At 43.3% G+C, this 7,170-nt stretch overlaps 1 pseudogene across 1 annotated transcript; it reads right to left on the reverse strand.

Annotated features, from left to right (window-relative positions):
* Nucleotides 1–3,025: 3,025 nt before the first annotated feature.
* Nucleotides 3,026–4,802, reverse strand: LOC309667438 (lysine-specific demethylase 4D pseudogene; annotated as a pseudogene). The gene has a single exon. The product of its transcript is annotated as a lysine-specific demethylase 4D pseudogene (transcript).
* Between the last annotated feature and the right edge of the window lie 2,368 nt (nucleotides 4,803–7,170).

Below are 7,170 nucleotides of genomic sequence, written 5' to 3' on the forward strand. Positions count from 1 at the left end.
GTGACTCTGTTTCTGTTTTGTATATAGATTCACTTGTATTGTTTTTTAGATAACACATATAAGTGCTCTATTTGTCTTTTTCTGTCTTACTTACTTCACTTAGTATGATATTCTCTATGTCCATCTATGCTGCTGCAAGTGGCAATATTTCATCTTTTTGTGGCAGAGTAATAGTCCACGGTATGTATATACCTCTTCTTCTTAAACCAATCATCTGTTGATGGGTACTTGGTGTGTTTCCATGTCTTGGTTATTGTAAATAAGGCTGCTATGAACACTGGGGTGCATGTATCTTTTTGAATTAGACTTTTCGCCTTTTCCGGATATACGCCTAGGAATGGGACTGTTGGATCATATGGTAGCCCTATTTTTAGTGTTTTTAAGCAACCTCCATACAGTTTTCCATAGTGGCTGAACCAATTTGCATTCCCACCGAAAGTGTAAGATGGTTCCCTTTCATCCACACTTCTCCAGCATTTATTATTTGTAGACTTTTTGACGATGGCCATTCTGACAGGTGTGAGGTGATACCCCTCTGTGGTTTTGATTTGCATTTCTCTAATAATTAGCGAAGTTGAGCATCTTTTCATGGGCCTGTTGGCCATTTGTATATCTTCTTTTGAGAAATGCCTACTTAGGTCAAGAAGACTAATTTAGGAACCAGTCTACTGGTAAAACTAAACTGTATTTTTAACATTGCTACTCTTTATTGGGCAAAGGAAATTTTGTTTCAAGTATAAAACTGGGTGAATACATAAGGAGTATAGTGGAAGAAATATTTTCTGAAGTTTATTTTTGTCTCTTGGCCTTCAAAACCCCCAATTTTGTTATCCTAGGTTATTTGGAGCGTGTATCTGCCGGGAAGAGATTGTGATATCCCTGAAATATGACAAGGAAAATTTCAGTTTCTAAAATTTAAAATAGCAATATGAGCCAGGCTACTGTCTTCATAGAGACTTTTCAGAGTTCCCTTATTTCTCTGCACTGCCATATCCACAACTGACCTAAATGAAAGGACCAAAAGCCCTTAAGTTCTCAGTTACTTATCACATGAAAGTTTACTCCTTGCTCATATGAGATCTACTATGGTCCAGTTGCTCTCCAGGGCTGCTGCCTTCCCAGTAATTCCAGTCTGCTTCCATCATGTGGTTCCACCATCTCAATACAGGGCTTAATCATCTTTCCAGCCAAGCATCTCACTGCCATCCTCCACTGAGGAGCCTGAGTGCAGTCTCTCAGCTTCAGTTTTCCACAGACTATACTACCACAGTGTTGCCTAGCTGCATGGTGATAGGGATGAGACGTGGGCTTTTGCTACTCCTCAATCAGAACTTCAAAGAAGCCTTACTTTTTCATTAGTCCTGCCTGTAGTCTTACATAGTGCTTCAAATTCCAGATTCTTACTGAAATTCTGTAGGGGAAAGCTGGAGGGAAGAGAGATGTGGTTTGATTCTCTGAAGTGTTTCCTTCTGCATCCAAACTATCATGTTCAATTTCCAAAATTGATTCTGACTTTGGCCACTTCTGTGCATTTTCAACACTATGGCCTAAGTCAGTAACCATCAATTCTCACCTGTATTACTTAGATGTTCTAACTACTTCTCCTGCCCCCAAGGGGTCCACAGAACAATTAAGGTGATTAGTTAACTGTGCAAATTATATCATGTCAAGTGCTGTTTTCAACTTCCAATGCCTTCTCATTTCAAGTTGAAAAAAACTCAAATATTTCACATGAGCTACAAGGTCCTGCATACCCTGGACCCTGCCTCTCCCTTCTCAGTGCCCCAGACACAAATGAGCTTCCTCTCTATCCACACAAAAACACCAAGCTCTATGTTAGGGCTGTTACACTTGCTGTTTCATCCAAGTGGAAATCAGCTCTGGACCTTCCTTCTTGTCATTTGGGACTCAGAAAGGTCTCCTGCTCTAAGAAGTATTCCCTGACCACCGGAACCACACTGCCCATTCTGCACTAGCATCCCATCCCCTTTAATCTCTTCACAGAACCATGCCCACTTGAAATTGTCTTGTTCCTTTATTTGTGGATTGGTTTATTGGGATGTGTCAATGACTTAACCTTGTGAAATATACATACAGCATTGAGAAGGCAGTGGAGACTTGCAGAGAAGATTTTCACATGCTGGCACTTTTTGTCCTCTGTTTGCTCATCTCTCCTAGCAACTTGGATCAGCCAAGTGCCAGGTGATTCCCACCAAGTCATCCTTCAGATAGGCCTGCAAACCAAACCCCCCAACCCAGCCAGCCAGCTGGAACCCAACAATCAACCCCAAACTCACTCACCAACATCACACAAGGCAACCAGCTCATAAAAATAAGATTTGCTTGAAATGTTTTGATATAATTATTAAGAAAAGTGCAGAAAAAACGACCACCTCTCAGTTGACTGACTGAACAACACAGAAAATAAAGTCAGATTTTAACATTCTGGTTACCTTTAATATATTTAATAAACTCAGATTTTAACATTCTAGTTACCCTACTAGCAGAGAACACATTTTCAATACATCAAAGACTCAGAAAGATTATCAATTATTATCTTAGTCTCTACTGACCTAATTGGTCAAAAGGGCCTAGTTTGGCAAGAAAAGCAGGAAGGGAAGGGGGAAGAGGAAAAGGAGAGAGACTGGAGGGTAATCAAAGCCCAGGGTTCTTTAGAAGTACAGCAGCATCCAGAGCTGGCCCACAGGATGGGAGTGTGAGGTAGATTGGGCTCTGGTGACCTCAGCAGGACCTAGTTCCCAGAGATACTAGAGTGTCCAGTGCATGAAACCTCAGTTTGTGACACAGGAGTTAGCAGTGTCCAAGGATTCCAGGGTCTGGAAGGAAGAACAAACTTTGGAGAATTTGGTAAACACCAGGGAACCAGCATGTCCAGCGGCAGCACAGGAGGCACGCTCACGCAAGGCTAGTGACCTGTAAATACCCAAAGCTCTGAAATGGAAATATGACCAGTCTCAAAGGATCCCCATGCAAGAGCAGTGGGGTAGAAAGGCATCCCCTGGGCTTAGGGGACAGGGCCACAACCACAGCCAGAAGCCGTGGCGGGATGCTGGAGCCCAGGGCTGAGCGGGGCGGCGTTGCCCGGCGAGGGTGCATCCACAGGCAGGGGCTGAGCCTCTGGGTCCTGAGCTGTGTCTAACGAAAGCCTCCTCTTAGCCCTGGGGGGAGCAGCTGGCTCCTGAGTGCCCTGTTCCCAAGGACGACGACGAGGGCCACATCTTCCAGCTGGGTGGCGATCCGGGGCGGATGGACCTGGGGTCGGCGGCTGGGTCGGGCCGGGCTCCGCGGAGGTGCTGGTGGCCGCGTCCCTGAACTGGGCGGCAGAGCAAGAACCCCGGGCCGGCGAGGGGCGCCGGGACACAGCACGCACAGGGACTCGGTGGCGGGTCCCACCGCCCGCGGCTACAGCCCTACGGGGGCGCAGAGCGCGGCGGGGCAGGTGGTGCCTCGTGGCGAGAGCGGCTCCCAGGGACGCGCGGACCTCCCTCCAGGCGTTCAGGACCTGGCTGTCCGGCGCCGTGGGCTGCGTGTGGTCCACCACGATCCGGTCCTGCCCGCCTTTCCACAGCTCGTAGCGCTCCGGTTGCAGGATGCGCACGAAGGCGTCCATGGAGAAGGCGACCCGGGCCTCCCCGCAGCTGCACTGCGAGGCCACTTTGCCATAATCGATCCAGCGCGGGCAGGCGAAATTGATGGCTTCCGCGCAGTTGAAGCCATGGTTGAAGCCAGAGTGGTAGCCATAGGGAAAGGTCACGATGAACTCTCCAGCCTCCTGAGTGATCCGATCGAAGGGGATGCCGTTGTCCTTGAGGACCGTGGGCGAGATGAGAGCCACCTTGTGCCGCAGGAAGGCCTCACAGCCCCGCGCGCTGCCCGGGAAAAGCTGCCTGGCCAGGCGTTCCAGGCGCCGGCCGTGCTCCGGGGGCACCGCGTACCAAGTCTTGGGCTCCCCGAAGTGCAGGTAGTTGATGCTGTAAAGGTCCATGTCCTCCGTGTGCCAGGCGAAGGCGGTCTTCCACATGCCGAAGTACAGGTAGGGGGTGTTGACGCCTTCGATGACCACTCCGCACTCCTGCTCCAGCAGGTCCTGAAGGGTTCCCAGGTGTCCAAGGTTCCACTGCTCCGTGTTTTGATCGAATAAGGAGCCACTGACGTCCGCACCATATACTGGTGAATCGTAGAGGCGTGTTTTCCAATATTTTCGCTCCAGCTCCTTAAAATCAAAGTGTGCTGGAGTCCGGTATTTTTCACTATTTGCTAAGTGGTGGTACTCACCCACGGTCATGGCTTTCTTCTTTTTGTGGTATTGAGTAAACACACCTGCCTGCCCAGAAGTCACCTGCTGGAGGGGAGCGGCTATTAAGATGTCATTGATATCATCATAGGTCTGTCTGGCTTTCCAGTCCTTGGGTGGAATGATCTTCGCCACGCCTGCTCGGTGTGCACCTTGGGATTCCATATAAGCAATGTATTTATCGAAATCATTAAACTCTTCTTTGGTTGGATGAAATACCATTATTCTACAACTTGGGTTCTGGGCCCAGTTGGACTTAGACGTCATAGCTTTCATTAATAAGCAGGAAACTCCCAAGTTTTGATTTATGTTCTGGATAGGTGAAGATGCTGGGAAACAGTACTTTTTCAAAAATGGGTTGGAGTATATCAGCAGGAACCCCCAGTAGACTTTAATGCAATGAGTTGATAATATTTCTTAGGCTTGCTGATTCTCCAGGGGACTCCACGCTGGGCAGAAGCCTTGCTCAGGACTGGTGCTGGCTGAGCCTGCAAGTCTCTGATGTCCTTGGTTGACACTTGGCTCTGTCCTCTTGAGATCTAGTGAATCACCCAGCCCTGGCTGGGTATCCCAAATGTAGTGTCTTCAGGGCAGTATTGAACAAAAAACCTAAAAAAAAAAAGAATAGAGACAGGTTGAAAACTAATGTTTGGAAATATCTACTCGGGAACTACAAAGAAAACACCACCATGGACTATAATTGCATATTCAAATAAAGGGTAAAATTTCATAAGATTGACAATACAAGAAATGGTGTTGTTGTGAACAATGGAAATTCTTGTACTCTAGTAAGGAGAATGGAAATCGTTCCATTCACTTTGAAAAACTATTTGGACAGTATCCACTAAAATTGAACTTACCCATGTGCTATGATTCATGCCTAGGATATGTGTATGTCTGTGCAATGAAAGTCAAGTCCAAGAGTGTTCAGAACAACATGATTTCAGAAGCCAAACACTGGAAACAACTCAAATGCCAGTCAACATTAGAATGGATAAGTACATTGTAGTATATTCATACAATGGAATATAATACAGAAATGAAGATAAACAAGAACTACATGAAAATATAAGAATAATTCTATAAACATAATACTGAGCAAAATTACCCGGACTCAAAAGAATACCTATTCTATGCTTCCACTTACATAAAGATAAAAAGGTACCTATAAGATGATGATATTTTTTGGTACCAACGATTACGTTGGTATTACTTCTATGTTAGAAGTCAGAGTAGTGGTTACCTTTTTGAAAGAGAGAGGTTGTGAGTGGGGCTGTGAGGAAGTCTCTAGAATAATGTGAATATTCTCTTCTGAACCCAGGTACTGGTTACACAGCCATCAGAGCGACTCATTGTCATAATTCTTCAAGTTATGATGATTTTCACAAATTTCTATGAAATAAATTTTTTAAAATTTATTTAAATTATTTAGATAAATTTAAAATTATAGTTTAGGGTGAAAAGCATTAAAACAGAATGATATCTTTCATTGTACCAAAAGGAAAAAGAAGGGTGATTGAAAATATATGAACTAAACATTCAATTGAAGAAGCTATAAAATAGAAGAAGAGAAAGAAGGGGTAGGAGTAAAAAAATAACAAAGAATAAAGACAAAATTAACGAAAGAAAACACATACGAGACAGAACACTGATGACCAAAAATGTTCTTGGAAGAAATTAATGATAGCAATACATCATGGGCATAACCGAGCATAAGAAAGAAGGGGAAAATAAACCACTAGGAATGAAATAGTGCACAAAAGAATTTTTAAAATCTCGAAAGAGAATCTTAGGAGAAACTTGACAGCAACATTTTCAAAAGATAAGAGAAAAGAATAAATGTCTGGAGAGGAAACATATCCAAAATGGATGCAAGAAACACCAGAAAGCTTGAATAACACCCCAGTATAAGAGGCTGCTTCAAGATATGACCCCTGAAAGTCCAAGAGACACATCATTTTGCATGTGAATCTAGAAAACTTTCAAGAAACAGTTAACTCTTATTGTGCAAATTGCTTCAGAGTATAGAAAAAGTTGGAAAGCTACTCAGATGAGGCTATTCTGCTCTCCGATAGCCAAACGAAAAAAGGACAATAAAAAATAAAGCTACAGGCCATTTTTGTTTATAAGCATAGAGGAAAGCATAAAATGGAATGTTATCCAATGAAATGCAGCAAGATAGTAAAAGAATAATACATCATGACCAAATAGAATGCAAGGATGATTGAACATTGGAAAATTTAAAGATAAAATTCAGAATATTAACAAAGTAAATGAAAAATATCATCATCTTATAGGTACCAAAAAAGCATTTGATGAAATGGAAAATCCATTCATGATTTTAAAATTCTTACTTAAAAGCATCAAGAGAAGCTTTTTTTTGTAAGATAAAGAATTTCAAGGTAAAAAATAGCAATGATCATTCTTAACAGTGAAACAAAAGTAACATTCTCATTCAAGTTAGGAAAAAGAGATGCATCAGCATGAAAAGCTGCTCAATATCACTAATTATTAGAGAAATGCAAATCAAAACTACAATGAGGTATCACCTCACACCAGTTAGAATAGGCATCATTAGAAAATCTACAAAGAACAAATGCTGGAGAGGGTGTGGAGAAAAGGGAACCCTCTTGCACTGTTGGTGGGAATGTAAATAGATAGAGCCACTATGGAGAAGAGTATAGAGGTTCCTTAAGAAGCTAAAAATAGAATTACCATATGCTCCAGCAATCCCACTACTGGGCATATACACAGAGAAAACCATAATTGAAAAAATACATGCACCCCAATGTTCATTGCAGCACTATTTACAATAGCCAGGTCACGGAAGCAACCTCAATGCCCATCGACAGACA

Source organism: Balaenoptera physalus (genome assembly GCF_965194825.1).
Source record: "Balaenoptera physalus genome assembly, chromosome: 10".
NCBI lineage: Eukaryota > Metazoa > Chordata > Mammalia > Artiodactyla > Balaenopteridae > Balaenoptera > Balaenoptera physalus.